The following is an 18819-nucleotide window of genomic DNA, read 5'->3' as shown; positions in this document are numbered from 1 at the left end:
TTCTGACAGAGCGTACAACAGCCGTCATAAATTGATTGTGAGCCACAATAATAGCAATAATAACAATAAAAAAAAGAAAACCTGGGGACTGACGGCCAGGCTAAAATGGCGGCTGCGCGGTGCGGCACGGTGCGGCGTGGTGGGTTAGGACAATGCCAAACATTTGCACAACGAAGAGCGTTTGAGCGAGGAAACAAAGGGGCGCGCTCCCTTGAAAATAAAGTCATTTTCCCTGAACAAACAGCGATGGTGACGACGGAATAATAATAACAATAATCATAATGAAAGGGAGTGGAGAAAAATTGATAATAGAACCGTCAAGTAAAAAAAATAATAACAAAAAGAGGGGGGAAATGTGGGAAAAGGAGTCTGCAGGGTGGGATGAGTAGAGGTGATGGGAATTGGGATGGAGACGGGGATGGGGTGAGGTTTAAGTGGTTTGGGAAATGTGCCGGAAAAACTATAAAAACAAACAAAAAACAACAAAAAACAAACAAAACAAACCCATGGTTGTCTGCGTGGAAAAGGCCATTGAGGTGTGCAGGTATTCTGTGCTTGGTTAACATCACAATCCCCTCTCCGACACAAATCTGCATTTTCCCCTTTTCTTTTGTTTCAACCATTGTCATCTATCAGAAAGCAAGAATACTGGCACCAGCGTCTGTGGTGTAGCGGTTAGGTGTTTCTCCGTCGCACGTTGAAGGCCTGAGTGCGATTCCAAAGAGAGGAGAGGTTGTTTTTTTTTCCTTATCGAACACCTCTGTCTTTCTGACGGGATGTCGTATCTATCTCAGGCAATGTTGACCCTGACAGGCAGGGGGGGGGGGGGACACCCGACTCCTAAATGTTCAAAACAGTGTCGACGAAGATGCAATGTAATAAAATGTCTGGTTTCGTAAAGCCAGGAATTATACTTACACTCTGGAGGTCGCGAAGAACATGCCCTGAACTTTTTCCATCGCGTTAAATTGCAAGGCTTTTTTCTTTCTCCAAATATTCATGTCCTCATTTTTTTGTTTTGTTTACGCTAACACATTTACCTTGTTCGTCTTGCTTGGCCTTTCAGATGCAAGTGATTAAAGAATTGTCAACGAATAGGTAAAGCAATTTTCTTTCGCCTTGACATTGCAAAATGAACTGCGTAATTAAAGAAGTTATGTATCCACTTTTTTAAAGTGAATGAAAAGGAAACAGAAATGATTCTTTCCAGAACAGAAAAAACACAATCTAATAAACAGCAACAGCAACAGCTTAAAATAAAGGTAGAGCTACATAGTAGGAAAAACAAAACTCCTGACCAAGGTGTATGTACATAGGTATATAATATATAATATATTTTAATGTTATGCACATAATAATTATTTTTATAGTAGTAGCTAGTACCCGTCAAAATGAACATTAGAAGAAAAAAAAACCCCAAGGGAAAGTAAACTTCTGCTCCCTCTTACTTCCTTGCAAAGCCAAAGAAAGCTAAAACCCCCTCTCCCTTTTAAAAATTAACAAACAAAACAAAAACATGAAAAAGAAAAGACAAAACAAACAAGTTGAGAAGAGCAACAAAGAGTACAATGACAGGTACTAAAAATGGGTACACATCCTTGTTCTTTGATTGGTGCCTAATTATTAATCTTGTAAGGCATTGGGTCGTCTAGCTAGAGGAAAAAAGGAAAAAAAAACAACAACCCTGCCTTCCTTTCTCTAACAAAGACTTCGTGAGTGCCAGAAAGCTTTGCTCAAGAGGCGTGAGCGACTATGTGTTATGACGCCGTTAGACTACAACAACACGCAAAAAGAAATCCTTTGCACACAGATCATCTCACCACTTTTAAAGCCATCCATTGACAACTCAAAAACTCCTACACGGCGTAAGGTCGACTAATAAAGCAAACAACGGGATCGAAAGCTTCAAAGAGTTTCTGTTTACTTTTTAAGAGAAAGCCGGAGACAAACGCCTTGTTTCTGTATGAAATGGAGTTGGGTGTAAAAAGTCAGCAATATTATTTTTTCATAACTTCAGTTTCTAGAGTACTGATGCCGACCCATTATGCGGGTTCACAGGCGAGCTATGTCACCCTGATTCTAAGATCTTATTCGTTTCGCATCGAACGTTGGGGTGATTTTTTGTTTGTTGGCTCCTATTCGTCTCAGACATTATTATTTACTTCCGAAGAAGGTAGGCTACACGTATTTAACCCTATTCCAGAGTTAATTTTTTGGGGGAAATCTCTTTCCGTCATGTAAGCACAAACATGTGCCAGTTTGATAACCAATATCTTCGGCTTTACTGATGGATCCAAAGATTGAGTTCTTAGCTGAATCTTTCCACGTATGTCTTGTTGGATTGCGCTCACACAATATCTGAACCTGCTTGTAGGTATTGATGCAGATGCACACTAACACACTCACATACGACACATACACACAAATACACACACACACACACACACACACACACACATATATATATATATACGCCCCTCCCCCCACACACACACATACTTCCATCCAGACATGCAGCCACCTTGACCCACATTCTCAGACTAACGAACCATTATTTCATAAAGTACATTTTTATAGCCAAATTTAGACCAACTACCTTGTCTGCAACCGTGGTTCAGCACTGCACCGTGTGATCTTGGTATTTTCCCCTACATTTCCTGTGAGCTTAGAGGAAGATCCGTCAAGACACCGCACTAATAGAAGGAATCATACGTTGTCACATGACACGTGAACATCTCTACCTAAGCCTCGGGCCACCAAGTTCACTATTCGATCCCCTTTTTTTGCACAGGGGGAAATCTGCACTTCATAAGTCTTTACTGCGGCTTTGTTGCACTCTTCTCTCTCAATCCCTTCCCCACCCCTCTCTCTTTATTATCTTTTTTTTTTTGCTGCGTAAAGTATCTTTCAATGATTGTTACGTCACAACGCGCTGTGCACCGTACTTGCGCACGTAATAAAGAAGTCGCAGACTCCAAGGTCCCGCCGTCGCACCGAAGGACCCCTACGAGTTTGGCCGCAATACTTTAACCGATGTGACAAGCTAAATCTGGGACCGTGAGTAAGACAGAGTGGTGGGCTGATTGGGTGTGCGTGCGCAGTCATGTGACACGACCGGTGAGAACCTGTGTTCCTTGCTAAAACGCTATATGTGCTTTACAAAACGATTGCCTAATCAGTTAAGAGGAGCCCTTCCCTTCTGCAAGACAGCAAAATAAATCAAGAAGAGACAGACAGACAGAGGGAGAACAAATAAGGAAAGAAAGAAAACATTTTATAAAACATTAACTAACAGAATCGCATTTTAGTGTACAGGTAAGTTTTACAGATGAAAATGAAATAACGTACCAAACTGTAAATGAAAACTATACCAAACTTCAAGGAGTTTCGGTCCATGGCACGTAGTTGCTCTATTACGAGTTCTTAATCTTTAATTATTATTGAGTTTGGGAAAGAGTAAAGGTTACATGGTAAATCGCTGAGTGAGCTGCGCGCGAAAAAAATGAAGTTTTAAGGAAGTTCTTATTGAATCCAAGGAAAACTGACGCATAAATTATGTCGACAGCGTGGAAAAAAGCAAAAAACACCCTGTTGAGTTTTAAAAAAAAACTGTTTTGAGGCTAAAATTCTAACCGAATAGGTTAACATCATTATACTGTTTTGACATTTCAGAAGTCGAACTAAGTTTGTAATTTTATTTTCAGGAATTAGACGATAGGCTGATACGATCTCTGTTGTCGAGAACCAACACTGCAGCTGTGAAATCGATTACAAAGATTAAAACAAGAGATAAGAACCACTTGGGTATGTATCTAATCACAGCTTTGAACGATTCCAGTTAACACTTGTTCCTACAATGAACAGCACATTCGAGACTTTGTCCTCCGACTTTTTCACTGACCAAACTCATGAAAGTCTTCTGCTAAACGTAGCTAGACCTATATATTTGGCCTATGTCACACACTACATCTTAAAAAAAACACAACTTAAAACGAAATAACAGAAATTCTATGCTTTAAAAAAATAAAAAAGGTGCTACACTCATTTTGCCCTGCCATTAATGAAGAAAAATACAAAGTTTGTCACTATTCACAGAGTATACCCTTCTTTTGGAGAGATGGGCTTTTTAATTAATAATCTTTAAAAATATTTATTTATTGATCATTTTGATTGAATAATATGCGATGATATCTTTACATACTTTTGAAATAGCAGCTTTTCAAGTAAGAGAAAGTTAGCAGATGTGAGCTTGAAAAGGACAAATTATTCTGTACCACATACCCTTCACAAAGCAGAATATTCTCAGGTTCTGCCCCCGGAGTTATTCCACTCGACCATATATTTATTGCCACATCGTCACAAACGACACTTCTTATAGCTGCAGTTTTTGAATGAGAAAAAATCTCCAAAACCTACTTAGACAGATTTCTTCCAGTTAAAAATTATACAATGTCTGAAAACACATTTGTTATACTAACTAAAAAGGAAGTAACAAAGGGCCTGGTCATGTTTTGAAACTTATGTGTCAACGCCGGTTTCAGATCACGAATTTCCCCCCACAACAGCACAAGTAGGTCTAAGTCTTTGATTATCTCAGGAAGAGAGGCAGCTTTGGGGGTCACTTTGACTTCATTTTAAAAAATAGTAAATAAAATTATGACAAGGCCACCTGTTACGAGGAAACCAATATTTCGTAGCACTCGGGTTACTAAGAAAGAGTTACACCACAAAAAATGGATTGACAAAGGCAAAGGAGCCTTGTGAAATTACATCTCCGTTTTGAAAGAGCTGCAGAGATGGCTTCCCGTAGAAAACTGCATTTCTCGTCAACGCTCAATGACAACACAGAGAATGGAGCAGTAAAAGTAAAAGAGGGTTTTTTAAAATGGTACCTAGGGCCATGTTGATGAAGAGTTCGTACAGCACTCGCTCCATGAGAACGTAATACAAGAAACAAAAATCTAGGTGTTTTACGCCCCCATCGCAACAATAATAGGAGGCGGGCTTTGACCCTGTTTGTCAGGGCCTACTCGTGCTGAAAAGGATATAACGTCCGAGTAGAAAGATCGAGATAAAAATTGTCCCCCACACAGGAATCGCGCTAAGGTCTTGCGAGCTCTACAGCGAAGTACATGACTCCTACACCATAGACAACGACAAGTAGGATGCTCATCGCATAACAAGTCAACAATGCTGGAGGGCAGCAGCACCGTCCTCCTCGTGAAAAGAATTATAATCTTGAGGAAAATAATGAAGTCATGGGCACCCAACCTCCCCCCCCCCCATTCCCAACAAAAAACAAGAACAAAACAAGCACGCAGGTAAACGAAAAAAACAAAAAACAACAATTAAAAAATCCAACAACAGCAGTGAATTTTACCCTGAACATTTTCTTTTTACTTTTAGTTTTAATTAGAGTTTTACGCCGCTTACAACACAAATAGATTATATAAATGCAGTGCCAAAGATTAGAAGTGTTTCTAGAGAGTAGCAAACAAAGGAAAGAACGAGGAGAGAAACGGAAGATAGATGTTTGGTTGAAAAAAAAGGAGAATAATTACTTTCGGAGAACGACCAACCCCTCACGAACATCTACAATTGATTTTGACATTTGCCTCTCGCAACATAGTACATGCACTACTTATTCTTTCAAAGGTGGGGTTTCAAGTTAACATTATGTTTTAGACATAAATTAATGGATAGCAGCACAATTAAGACCCAAAAAAACAACAACCAAAAAAGAAACTAACGAAGGCTATTTCGATGCAACTAAACCGCGCTGAAGTGAACTGACTTACCTTTTTAGAAATAGCGAACAAAGAATTTTGCTATACCTGTCAAGAAGTTTAACCCTTTGCCATCTAGTAAACTCCTCGCTTCTATCTGCACAAGGATAACAAGTGAATAATTATCCTTCAGTCTTGGAAGGATTAACGTTTTCCTGACAAAGGGCATGTAATCCAGACCACACAAGCTTGTACTCAGTTATTTATGATTGCAGAAGACGAGTAACCGTTGCACCAAGAACCACATTGTTTAGTTTATTCTCTTTTTTGTTTTTCCCGGCGGTTTTGCTTCATAAAGAGATGCATAATAGTATAATTTTGGAAAGAATCGAATCTGATTGTTGTACACAACCTGGAAACTTGGATTAAAACCAAGGGTTATGTACAACATCAAAATATTAACTATATATTCATAATGTTTTATCATGAAGTGGTGTAGTGAGTCAAAGCTGTAAAGGTGGTGTAGATCATATAATTTGAACCCTGAAGTGCTGCTACTGTTTTGGAAGTTGCAGATATTGTTGCTTTTACTCTTTTGCTCTGTTGCTGCTGTTGCTGCTGTTGCTGCTGTTGCTGCTGTTGCTGCTGTTGCTGCTGTTGCTGCTGTTGCTGCTGTTGCTGCTGTTGCTGCTGTTGCTGCTGTTGCTGCTGTTGCTGCTGTTGCTGCTTCTGAAGGTGGTGAAGTGTATTGCTGCAACTGAGCTCTCTGTTTTTGTAATTCACTGACATGTTTGCACTTACCGGACCCCCCCCCCCCCCCCCTAAAAAAAGCCAACAAAAAATCCAAGCAAAAACAAGTAAACAAACAACATCCCTCAAAACAACAATAGCAACAACAACAACAAACTTCTTAACGCTGATATTAAGAAATAACAAGATCTGCTATGATCAAGAATTTAAATTTTTAAATTTGTAACCGTTGAAAAGTAGCTTGAGGCCCTGAACTAACGAAGCATACAAGCCAGCAAATCATTCCTCCAAAACACCAATGAATGACGAGTGCAAAAGTTTCGTCCTACATGATTTAATTATGCACAATTTGAACATGGGTTCTACGTTCCGCTCCCAAAACCTTTGAAAATTTGATATGTCAGGAGTGCAAACCAAAGGTTTATTCTGAAACCTCAAATGTTTTTCAAAGCAGTTACATACTTTTGACCTGGGTTTTACTTTCAGTCCCCAAAACCTTGAATATTAGACTTGTACGGAGAGCGAGCGAAAGGTTTATACCCAAATCCCAAATTAAAAATATTTTTCCTAGCAGTTGCACTAATACCTGTTACCTAGTTTCTACAAATTATGCTTTCAACTCCCCAAACCTTGAAAAATTAGACCTGCCAGTAGTGCGCGCCAAAAGTTTATACCGAGACCTCCAACGTTTTTCCAAACAGCGTCACCTGGAGCTCTTGCCAACCACCAACGACCCGCGAAGTGTCCATCGATAAGTTGTCGCGTTCTCGGGAAAACATTGACACTAACTAATGGTCCTAGTGAATACATTAAAAATTACAAGTGTCTCAAAAGCCTAAGGAGATTTATGGGAACCGCTTTTGTACACACAAAGAGATCGGGCGACCGAGCTCTAACTCGGGGAAACAATGGTCAACTGCCTGTTATATCCAAAAACATACAGCTCTTCTCAAGCCCTTCGCTTCATCCGTATTCAACAGGTTGTTTTGTGAAAAGATATTCTCGTTGTACACATATTTGCGCTAAGTGCAGTCGTGGGGTGGGGATAAGGACCCTGGAGACGTTTGGCTTCATGCGGAGTATGTGTGTAAATCTATTGAAGTCTTTACACCACGGAACATGTGTTTTCTCAGTGATACGCCAGGAAGAGTTGCCAAGATCCCTGTCCGTCCTGCCCCGCTCTAATCCCCACGTTTTGGCCGCACTAACCACCCAGCAGTCTATTTGATTTAATAATAGGTCAGGGCAAGGACGACGCAAGAGTTTGGTTCTTTATGCTTGTAAGACTAGCGTGATCGTGGCGACACTCAGTTACGTTTTTCGCCTACCCACTACGACTCTGGAGAGCCAAATGTTTTCTTAGTTGCCGTGTGTCCAATGTCATATTTTTTCTGGGTGTTTTTTTTCGCGTGAAAAGGGGAAAAAGGGGGGGGGGGGTGTTGCGTCTTCCTATCGTCGCCAATTACTGAAGTGAATGTTTAATGAAAGATTAAGTCATATTATGTATTGATTAATTTCAGTTTCAAGAAATACATTGGAAGAGGATCTCTTTAAAGGGGGGGGGGGGGGGGGGGGCATTCCTTAGCGCCCTCGAAAATTGACGAACGTGAAAAAAAATCAAGAAAAACATAAAATAATAAAACGTGAAGTTTAATACTAAATAATAACTTATAGTGGATGCAAAACTTGAAATATAAAACTTTGTCGGACAGAGAGACACTAAGGATTGCTCGCTCAGAAAAAAATACTCGCTCACACACACACACACACACCCATCCCCATCCCCCACACATACATACGTATACACACACGCACACACACACACACACACACACATGTGCACATAATATAAAGCCTCTTTCTGTCTGTGACGGACGGTCATGAACAGCTTCGCAGTTTGTTGTTGATGGTTTTTCTTCAAGTAGTGACAGACTACTACATTAAACATTTTGCGTTCATGAGTCTTGAATTTGCCAGATGTACCTCGACTTTTGATTTCCCTCGCCTTTTATCTTCTCTCATTTTCCTTTTTTTTTTCTAACGCGCGCATCTGACTCGGACCTTTTATGGACAATTGTGCAAGCTCTTCCCAGTGCCGTGTGTCAATGCTGCATGCTTTCATGGTGTATTAATTTGCAGCAATCCTTAAAAAAGCAGTTTTGGTCTTGCTCTACTTCGTTTCCTTTCAGGCAATTCTCTTTATAATAGAGAGAGAGAGAGAGAGAGAGAGAGAGAGAGAGAGAGAGAGAGAGAGAGAGAGAGAGAGAGAGAAAAAGGAGAGAGAATGAGAGAAAGAGAGAGAGAAAGAGAGATATAGAGTGAGAGAGAGATAGATAGAGAGAGAGAGAGAGAGAGAGAGAGAGAGAGAGAGAGAGAGAGAGAGAGAGAGAGAGAGAGAGAGAGAGGAATAGATAGCTTGGCAGAGGAATGGATTACATACATACATTGGTGAAAACTGTACTTGCAAACGTACCTATATAGACAGACAAATTGGGTCGATAGATAAGCAAACAGATCAATAGACCTACACAGATTGGCCTAGCTTGCCCATACTTGATTCAGAGAGAAAGAAAAAGCTGCAGGAAGGTCTAGAGAGAGCTAAAGGTACCACGACCTCGCTTCTCGGCCCTCTTGCTGCCCTGAAAGCGCAGGACACTTCGATTCGGTTCGGGTGTGAAGGGGAAGACTGTTTGTGCAAAGAATAAGCCCAGGCAGTGCTGAAGGGCGCGCTAATCCCACCCGAGAGTCCGACCGTTCTACCAAGTGCCCCCGACAGATCCCCCAGGCTCAGGTGTCTCGCAGACGGGGTCATGTAATCGGAGCCAAGGTCAAGACCTCCAAGATGTTTAGCTTATTGAAGACGCGCGCATGCATTCTGGTCTTGCGACATCGTTTAAAGACGTCCTGTTCTGGGCCGGCACTTTAAAAAACAAGCATAAGTTCGTCGTCCATATAGATTGCTCATTCTGTTTATTTTGTCTGAAACTTAAGAAGGCAATCAAGATATGAAATTTTAAAAAATCCACATTCGTCATTCGTACGTGACCTTATGGATTCATCAAAATAAAACAAACACAGAGTCCCAAAGCAGTAGTTTATTCTTCTAACTTAGACACACGCACACACAAAGGGTTTCTTCATACTTCCTCGCCTGCATCCACGCTATGACTTTCTTACAAGTAACACCCTGACTTCCACCCTAGGCACTTTGCTATCTTGTTCTGAGGTGTGTGACCCATGGTTTATTGCCTCATCATCATCATCATCATCATCATCATCATCATCATCATCATCATCATCATCATCATCATCATCATCATCATCATCATCAGGAATAATTTAAAGTCTACAACCATCAAAACAAGACATCATGTAAGAGAGGTAACTGAGAAATTATCGATACATATAATAATAATGTTATGCTTTTGTACTGAATCAATCATTGTTAGATGTATGTGAAAAAAGAGGAGGGGGTTTGGGGCGGGGGGGGGGGGGGGGGGGCAAACAGATCATCAAAATAGTGTGAGAGAGGCAACGATGAAGAGAATAAAAAAATACCTTGTATAGAGACGGTTTTTAATATTATTACTATTATTTTTATTGTTAACATAATTATTTTGATTATGTATTTATTTTCTTATTGTTATTATGTTTGCATATGAGACTGTCTTTCTGCTGGATCCCTATTTTCCCATAATCCTATGACGGACCCGTCAGGTAGGGTCGAAGGGGGGGGGGGGGTTCTCGTGGCCTAGAGGTTAAGGTGTTCGCCTCTCATTTAAAGGTCCGGGTTCGAATCCAGATAGAGACGAACATTTTTTTCTCTCTAAAATCCCTTCCTTTCACCCCCTTTCCTGCTCTCTCACAATGTTCTACCGTCTGCTTTCGTCTCCACTGTCTTCCCCAACCCCTTCACCTTCTTTCACCTTCCTCTGTTCTCCAGACTCTTTCTGCAGCCTTTCCCCTACTATTCCGTGGCTCTTTCTTACTGCTGCTTTTCAGCCACCCCCGATCTTCTGGTAGAAAAGGTCTACACCTAGCCTTCTTGGAGAAGGGCAAAAAGTCACTGACGTCCCGTGTGAAAGTTGTCCACGTTAAAGATCTCTTGGTGGTTTAAAATCGATAAGAGTAGGCTTCGGCTGCCACCAGGGCAAAAATCAAAATTTCCTACTAACTAAAAATATTTAATGTGCCCGTGCGCTCATCTGAGCTTACGCAGGTTCGAGCGCCGTAAAACACTTACAAAATTATTTTTTTTAAAAATGGTACTTCCGAAACTCACCTTCGCCTCCTAATTGGTCTAAATGTTGTCAAACGGGGCATATCAACACCTAGGTCATTTGAAAACCATATTCGACATCGATAAAATCAGTCTTCTAGTCCCTTTTCGTTCTAAGCACGACTTTGTTTGTTCATAAGATCCCCTACCAAAGACCAGAGAGAAAATAACTTTGTGACGCTATTTATGGCGACAGCTACCTGACTAAGCAGTGTTATTAAATTCATAGGATCCCCAATAAAAGAACCACTGCTAAACTGAAACAAGAGGAAACTATTTTAAAACTCATGTATAAGATAGGGGAATTCCACACCCAACTTTTACAGTTGGTTGTCAGAAAGTTTCTATGATGAAGTGATCACACAAACAGAGGACAAATAATCCCTCAGCCATTCAAACTTGAATTCTCTTCAAATAACAGAAAAAAGTAACAATACTTCATAAATTACAAATTTTCCTCTTTATTAACATTTCCACCATTTCGGGGTAATTCCACCCCTATCACGACAGACATGCACAAACCAGAATGAAACAAACAGGGACAAGAAATAACATCTGAAATGAGCACAACAACAATCTTTGTAGATTATTATGATTGAGAACAGTAGGCCTAGGCCTAGGCCTAGATCTGTTTGGGGATAAGTGTTGAAGAAAATCGATTGCATCAATTTCAAACAAATTTCTGTTCACTTTTGATGTCGGTCCAGGGACATAGTCAGAGTCATTGTCACTGTCAGTGTAGTCACTATATGTGTCACAGTTGGTGCAGTCGCTATAATATGTGTCTCTGTTGGTGTAGTCACCATCTGTGTCATTGTCGGTGTAGTCACTGTCTGTATCACTGTTTGGTCTGTTATAGAGGTGGCTGTTTATTTTCAAGAGTATTGTCACCGCCACTGTCGTCACTTGGAGGAGGAGGAACAGCAGCAGCAGTTTTCTTTCCTGTGCGTCTCCCCTTGCCCTTCCCCTGTCCTTTGCTTTTCCCCTTTCCTTTCTTTTCGGCTGTCTCCTCTTCATCCGCCAGCAGTCCAGCGATACATTCCTCCGATGTGAGGCTTTCACCAAACTGCCTCTTGACAGCCCTTTTTCTATTGACCCCACCGCCTGATGCAGGTTTCTTGATCATCGGAGTCAGTTTGGTAAGAAAAAAGTTCTTGGTGGAGTTATGGTGCTCAGGCCGTGGTGAAAGTGATAAACTTGATGGAGCATTGGGTTGGGAGACAGAAGCAGAACTCGATGGAGCATTGGGAGAGGTCTGCTGACTATTCAGGGCAGTAGTCGGGCTGGAAGATGTTGAGCCGACATCAAAGGATGGGACTGAGATATGACGAGATTGACCGCTTTCTTCATATCTGCATGGTTATACGTCACTGTCTTCCTCTTATAATAGATAATGGAGGTTAAGACAATAGCAGAGGCGCTGAAATTGATCAGTATGGAAGCGTATAAACAGGCCATGTTCGTCCCTGATTTGAAGAGCACCGTAGAAAAAATCAGGAGGGGGTGGTTCTACAGTGACTAGAGTGTTTCCATTGCAAATAGCCACCTCCTAAGGATTGCATGGGTGTTCTGCCCTGGTCAAGCCGGGGTGCACGGAAATGAACGTGCTGATGAACCCGCCGGCAAAGCAGCACCCAATTGCCGAATCATGCTCGACCTACCAATGGTGATCGCCAGATGCAAGGAGAGCCTTCACGACCAAGAGGAGACAGACTCCCACACACTCAGCTCAATAAAATAAAAGTGTGTGCGGGGCACAGAGGAAAAAGTTTGCTCTAAGGAGTGGTAAGGCGTGTCTCAAACCAGCTCCTCATGGAGACAATTAGAAGGAAGACCCTGGGTTGGACGCTGGACAGGAGAGATTAGCAGCTATGGACATATGCCACCTGTTATGACTTTAGCTCTGGATCCAAGTAATCCAAGTAATACCTAGGGCCTCACATAATAAAATAAAAAAACAAATCAATTGCCATATGCTTTTCATCAAAAACTTCCTCCCAAAAAGACACGGGATATCCCACACCCTGGGGGAATGTAATTTCCCTGACCTTTTTAAATCTACAACAGGCATCGCATCTTACTGAAGGATTATAGAGCACGTTTGGGGGGAAATGCTACTTATCTAATGAATTATTAAGCATTTCTAGCTTTGGCTTCAAAGTTAAAGAACATTTTGCAATCTTTGAAAACCTAGAGAGGTGCACTTACCTGCGACAGACCTTGTAAAAACTTTCTTTCAGTGTCAGAGTGCAACAGTAGTACATATGGTTGCCTTTTGTCTTCAAACAGGACGTTGAAGTCGAAGGCATTTTCAAAAAAAAGGAAGAGTTCCCAATTCGCTTCTTTTGCTTTCTTCCTGCAAAGAGCTAGATCTAAGGAGTGAGAGTGGGGAATTAAACAGAGTGTTGAATTCCCCCATTTTACCACTATACATTACATTTATTGCGAAAAATGCTGGAAGTCTGAAACACCGAGAATTGTGTTTCAATTAGGTAAGTCTGGATAAAAGAAGTACACAGACAGTGATGAAAATATGGTTTCCCCAATGAATTAACCAACATAAATACATATTATATCAAAGATAATAAAAATCAGAAAATGAATAAAACAGACTAGCTAGGTACCCATTCAACGAACGGACTCAATAGAATCGATCGTTAAGTCATGGCGGAGTCAGTGCACACTGCTTGGGATCGGAAGCCTCACTTGTTTGCAATGGCGTCGTAGAAGACGAACTTTCTGAAGATCAGAGCTAACAGTATATTGGTTTCCCTACCGATGTTTTTGGTGTAGCAGTTAGGCGCTTCGCTGTCGCAAGAAGAAGCCCCGAGTTCAATTCCCGAATGGGGAGAGATTCTGTTGGAGTATATCAGTCTTTCAGCAAGGATGTTGTATCCTTCTCAGTCCAGGTTGGCTGCAACAGACAAAATACGTCATCCTCCTTCTAAATTGTATCTAAATTGTGTAGCTGGAGACGTAAAACAACTACATAAAAAGGGTTTTCCTTTAAAGTGGATCATAGTTTACCAACTATTTAAGCTTGTGTTTCCAGAGAGATACTCAGCATGACAATATTATGTCTACAACTCCACTTCAGCTGAAAAACCATACATCATTTTGCCATAAGATATCCGTTACAGCCCCCTCCTTGCGGTTATTCATCAGTTAACCAAAGTTAGCCATTCTTATCCAGGAAAGAGCCGGCTACTTGACAGCGGGATAGACAGGTCACAGCCATAGTGTTTGCTTCCGGAGCCCCGTCGTGAGAGCTTTTGTTATCTGTCTTGGAAGGTACGTTCCGCAAGCAAGCGTTTTGCAGATGTTGTAGGGTTGGGGATTTTATAACTGCTGTATCGACTTTTTGATGCTGACAGATCAGAGACGTGTGTATATTTTGGTTTGAGGTTTAATTCACACCCTTCCCCCCCTCAATACACACTCACGTACAAACATACACACACACGCACACACACACACACACTCATTACACACAACCACACACACACTCACACACACACACACACACACACACACACACACTCACTTACACACACACAAACACACAATGCGTGTATATTTTGGTTCGAGGTTTAATTCCCACCCCCTCCCATCTCAATACACACTCACATACACACACACTCTCTCTCTCTCTCTCTCTCTCTTTCTCTCTCTCTCTCACACACACACACACATACATACACACACAATGCGTGAATATTCTTGTTTGAGGTTTAATTCAGACCCTCACCCCCCTGCCCCCTCAATATACACTCACGTACACACACACACACAACACGCGCGAGCGCGCACACGCACACACACATACACAGACATTTTCTAAATAAACAAAAATATTGTCTCTTGAGTATAATGTCAAGATTATACCTCAACGTTGGCATTATGCAATTTCACACTTACATTAAAGAAATTAAATAGTTGTAGAACGTGTTTGAAAACTCTTTCTCTTTTTAAAAAATGAAACGATTTTATGTCCCCATCGACACAATTCAGATAATTTAGAAGGCAGGCTTCAGCACTGCCATTTAGGGCCAACACAGGCTTAGTTGGATAATAATAATAGATAGCATTTGTATAACGCAAATTCCCGCTCAACAGCAAGCTCTATGCGTTTTACAATATGTATTATTACCCCAGCAGATCTGAGAGCATTCTGAAAGAAACTCAACTTTCTGGGAAGCTTACAGCGCAAGCAGCAGATTAAGCGTTCAAACAAAAATATACTGTCAAGTTCTTTCGATTTCTATGACCGGGTACCCATTCCCACCTGGGCAAAGTGAGGAAAATTCGTGTCCAGTAAAGTGCCTTTCTCAAGGACAAAACCTCAGGCCCACAGCTCGAACCCCCAAACCCGCAACCTCACGATTACGAGTCCGGTAGCCTAAGCACTAGGCCACCGACGCCATACGACGTCCAGGCTGAAAGACGGAGGTATTCGACAAAATTCCCTTCGCAGAGGACTTGAACTAAGTTGAACTCGGGTCATATGTGTGCGCCTAACCATTACACTGTTAGTTATAGTGTGTTAGTAAGTTCTGATTTTTTAATATACATATACATATACATATATTATATAATTATGTCCTTTCGTGTATAGTTAATGTATGTTTTTCTTGTTTCTGTGATATATTTTTTTCTCGAGTGAATGATTGTGTGACTGGTGTAAAGCGCTCGATCAGAGCTTATACTACAGACTTCCACAAAAGTTAAGAACCACTTTGACTGGCTGTCCTAATTTTTAAAAATATCAGAAAAAAAGATAGCAAGGAATATTTTTTTAAATGTTTCCTCTGAAAGTGTTAATGTGTTACCAACACGCACTGCAAAGCCTCCTAAAGGACCAAACCACCTCGTGCAGCACGGAAATCCTCGGGGAATTTTAGCTAAATTTGACGTTTTTTTATCGACTTGTGTGCGACACCAAGGACTTTCCTCAGTTAAAATTTCTGGTGCGCGTCATAACCGGACGTACGGTCTCGACCTGCGCTCACTTTGGTGGCCACCGTTTGTGCAAAATCTGGTATCGCTTCAACATACCACCAAGACGAAAGGTGAGAGACTTTGATCGTACCAGAACTATGGCATGGCTGGAGGGTGGAGTTGGAGCCTGAGAAGTTGCCAGAAGGCTTGCAGTGTCATACTCTGTCATTGTCCGCCTGAGGCAGCCCCATCATGCCACAGGATCAGTCCAAAAACGCCCACGGGCAGGTCGACCCAAGAAGATCACTCAGAGCGTTTGCAAGTGGTCCCTAACTTTTGTTGAAGTCTGCAGTATGGAATAGAGCGCTATATAAATGCAATCTATTATTATTATTATTATTATTATTATTATTATTATTATTATTATTATTATTATTATTATTATTATTATTATTATTATTTTTATTATTATTATTATTATTATTATTATTATTATTATTATTATTATTATTATTATTACACCATAGATGCCTGTAAAGTTTTGATATTGTAATAATGGTGAACTTAAAAAATAGCAGGATGTCTCCATAGGAAAGGCTGCATTTTGAGTTCAGAAATAAGTGGGGGAAAAACCTAGGTAGGACGAAAAATAGATTAATATGTGGGTAGGCACATAGGTAGGACTAAAGTTGAAGGAACTAAAAGAGTGCTATTATTTTGGGGTGTCTTTTAAAAATACCTTAACTTGTCGGCCGGATAATTGTTTAAATACGAACTGCAAGAGCAGCTGAAAGCAAGACTTTGTATGTATAAAATAAACTAATAAACAAATAAAAAAAACAAATGACCAAACAACAACATCTTAAACACAAAAGTATCTTTTTTGTCACTTATAATGTGTGGCATTGTGTGGTGCTGGTACGAGGGTAGGTGGTAGTGCTAAAATAAAACGTACGTTTAGCTTACACCTATATTCAGTATTACGTGTGGAAAAAAATCCTGCTTCTCGTATAAACAGACTTGTTTATTTTTCAGAAATCTGTAAATTGCAGGCCAGTTTCCGATGACACTATACTGTCATTACCAAATATGTTATGCCTTCCTTCCCCCCCCCCTCTCTCTCTCTCTCTCTCTCTCTCTCTCTCTCTCTCTCTCTCTCTCTCTCTCTCTCTCTCTCTCTCTCCCTTTTCTCTTTCTCTCTCATTTTACCCTTTCATTTGGCTTTCGAAATATTAACAGAGCGATATGCTCTATATCAGTGCAATTATTATCATTGCCATTTTCTCTTATCATGTTATTATTGATATTACTATTTTTTGGGGAAGTGTATAAAACCACCTGTCTGGATGCCATAGAAGTGATCTTTATCGTTGTTTGTGTTTTATTGTAATCTGACCAGCAATAACGACACGTAAAAAGGATTCTAATGATTGAGAAAATGTTAGTAGTAAGGACAAGGAAATGTCCCACATATTATATCACTGTATGGCTATATTACCTGTCTGTACAGATGTTTAATGTGTGCCCTGTTATCGTTTTATGTTGATACTGACTATGAACACTATGGGTTTAAAACCAAAAAAAGGGGAGTGGGTTGTTAGCTCAGTCACGGTACACTACTGCTGAACTATGGAGTAGACAATCGTGGTTCGAATCTTCTACTGGGGGTTCTTGAACTTGAGTTGTTTTGTGGAGATTTCAATTCTTTCACCAAATCTGTTTTGTTTTCCTCTTTCTTTGTCAAAGTCCAGGTCTCCGCGCCATATAGGAATATAGAGAAGATGTAGCATTCCAGCATTTTCTTTCTTAAAGTGAGAGATAGTTGCCTGGATTTAAATAGTTTTTACATTTGGCTGAATCTTGTTTTTACAGTTGCTATTCTTATGTTTATTTCTTTTTCACTTCTTCTATCGTCTGTGATTGTTGCCCCTAAATACTTGAATTGGTACACTTTTTCGATTCTCTCCCCATCTATGGTTATGGCTCTTTGAAAAAGTGTTAATATTAGCAAGCATTTTAGAAGTCTCATCTACCGAATTACAACAGGCCATAACTTAAGCCTGTTTGTATCAGGGTTATGAGAAAAATAGAGTTTACAAAGGACTGTGAATAGGTTATAGCATATATAGAAAGGGGGGGGGGGTGCGACTTAAGATTAATTCCCACTACAACAGACGTTCGCAAGTCTTCATGGTAATTTTGATATATGAAAATTTACAGGCTCAACCTCAAGAAAACATTTTGCATAATTAATCTGTTTGTCCAGGCAAGCAGATGTTTACAAGTTTACACTGATAAGTTAAAGGACAATTTGATAAATACTACAACCGAATCGAAGATGTTAAACTGTTCATGTCATATTTCTTTTAATAAAATCTATGTAACTTACCCACTTGTGTTTGTTTGTTGTTGTTGTTTTTATTTTTTGCTAGACTTATTATATTTTCATGATCGTGTGGCTATACGTTTGCCAGAATTACTAATGTCTTCCCATCGAAACAGCGCCATCTGTACGCGGCTACGGCACCTCCGTTTGGTCTCGTGCTGTGAGGGGATGGAAAAGCACCGACCTCACTGCCCGCAGGGAGAAATCTTCGCGCCAGCCGTAGATAAGGCACAACATGCATGGAAGTGCTTTGCTCCAAACTCGAGGGTTATGATATTCTCAATCGATCCCTGTCCCTCCCCCTCCCAATTCCCCCCTCCCCTTGTTTCACATACACGCACCTCCACAAATGCCAAGAAAAATTCCACCCACACAAAAACAAGTTATGGAACCTAAATTAACCTGTTTTTCCGACGTCAGCCAGCTGTTTATGCCATCTAAGTTATTCTTGGTCAACCTATATCTTGTTTGGCATCTTTTGTCAATTAGATCACGACGTTTAAGGCCTTCATATCGATCCAAGTGTTCTGGGGACTGAATTTTGTTCGTTTCTTTTTGTTTTCCTAGGTGAGAGATCCTAGAAGATATGATGAAGTCAGGTTTTATAGCTTTACCTAAAACACTAGGTGCCTCTGAGAGCGATATGCATAGAACAATTAGCCTTATGCGTCATTTTACAAAAATATTGTTGTGAGTACTTATGGGAAGATTGAGAAAAAGTGTAAGACCAGAGATATCTA

The sequence above is a fragment of the Aplysia californica genome, unplaced genomic scaffold (assembly GCF_000002075.1).
Source record: "Aplysia californica isolate F4 #8 unplaced genomic scaffold, AplCal3.0 scaffold00239, whole genome shotgun sequence".
NCBI lineage: Eukaryota > Metazoa > Mollusca > Gastropoda > Aplysiida > Aplysiidae > Aplysia > Aplysia californica.
This window is presented reverse-complemented; position numbering follows the sequence as displayed.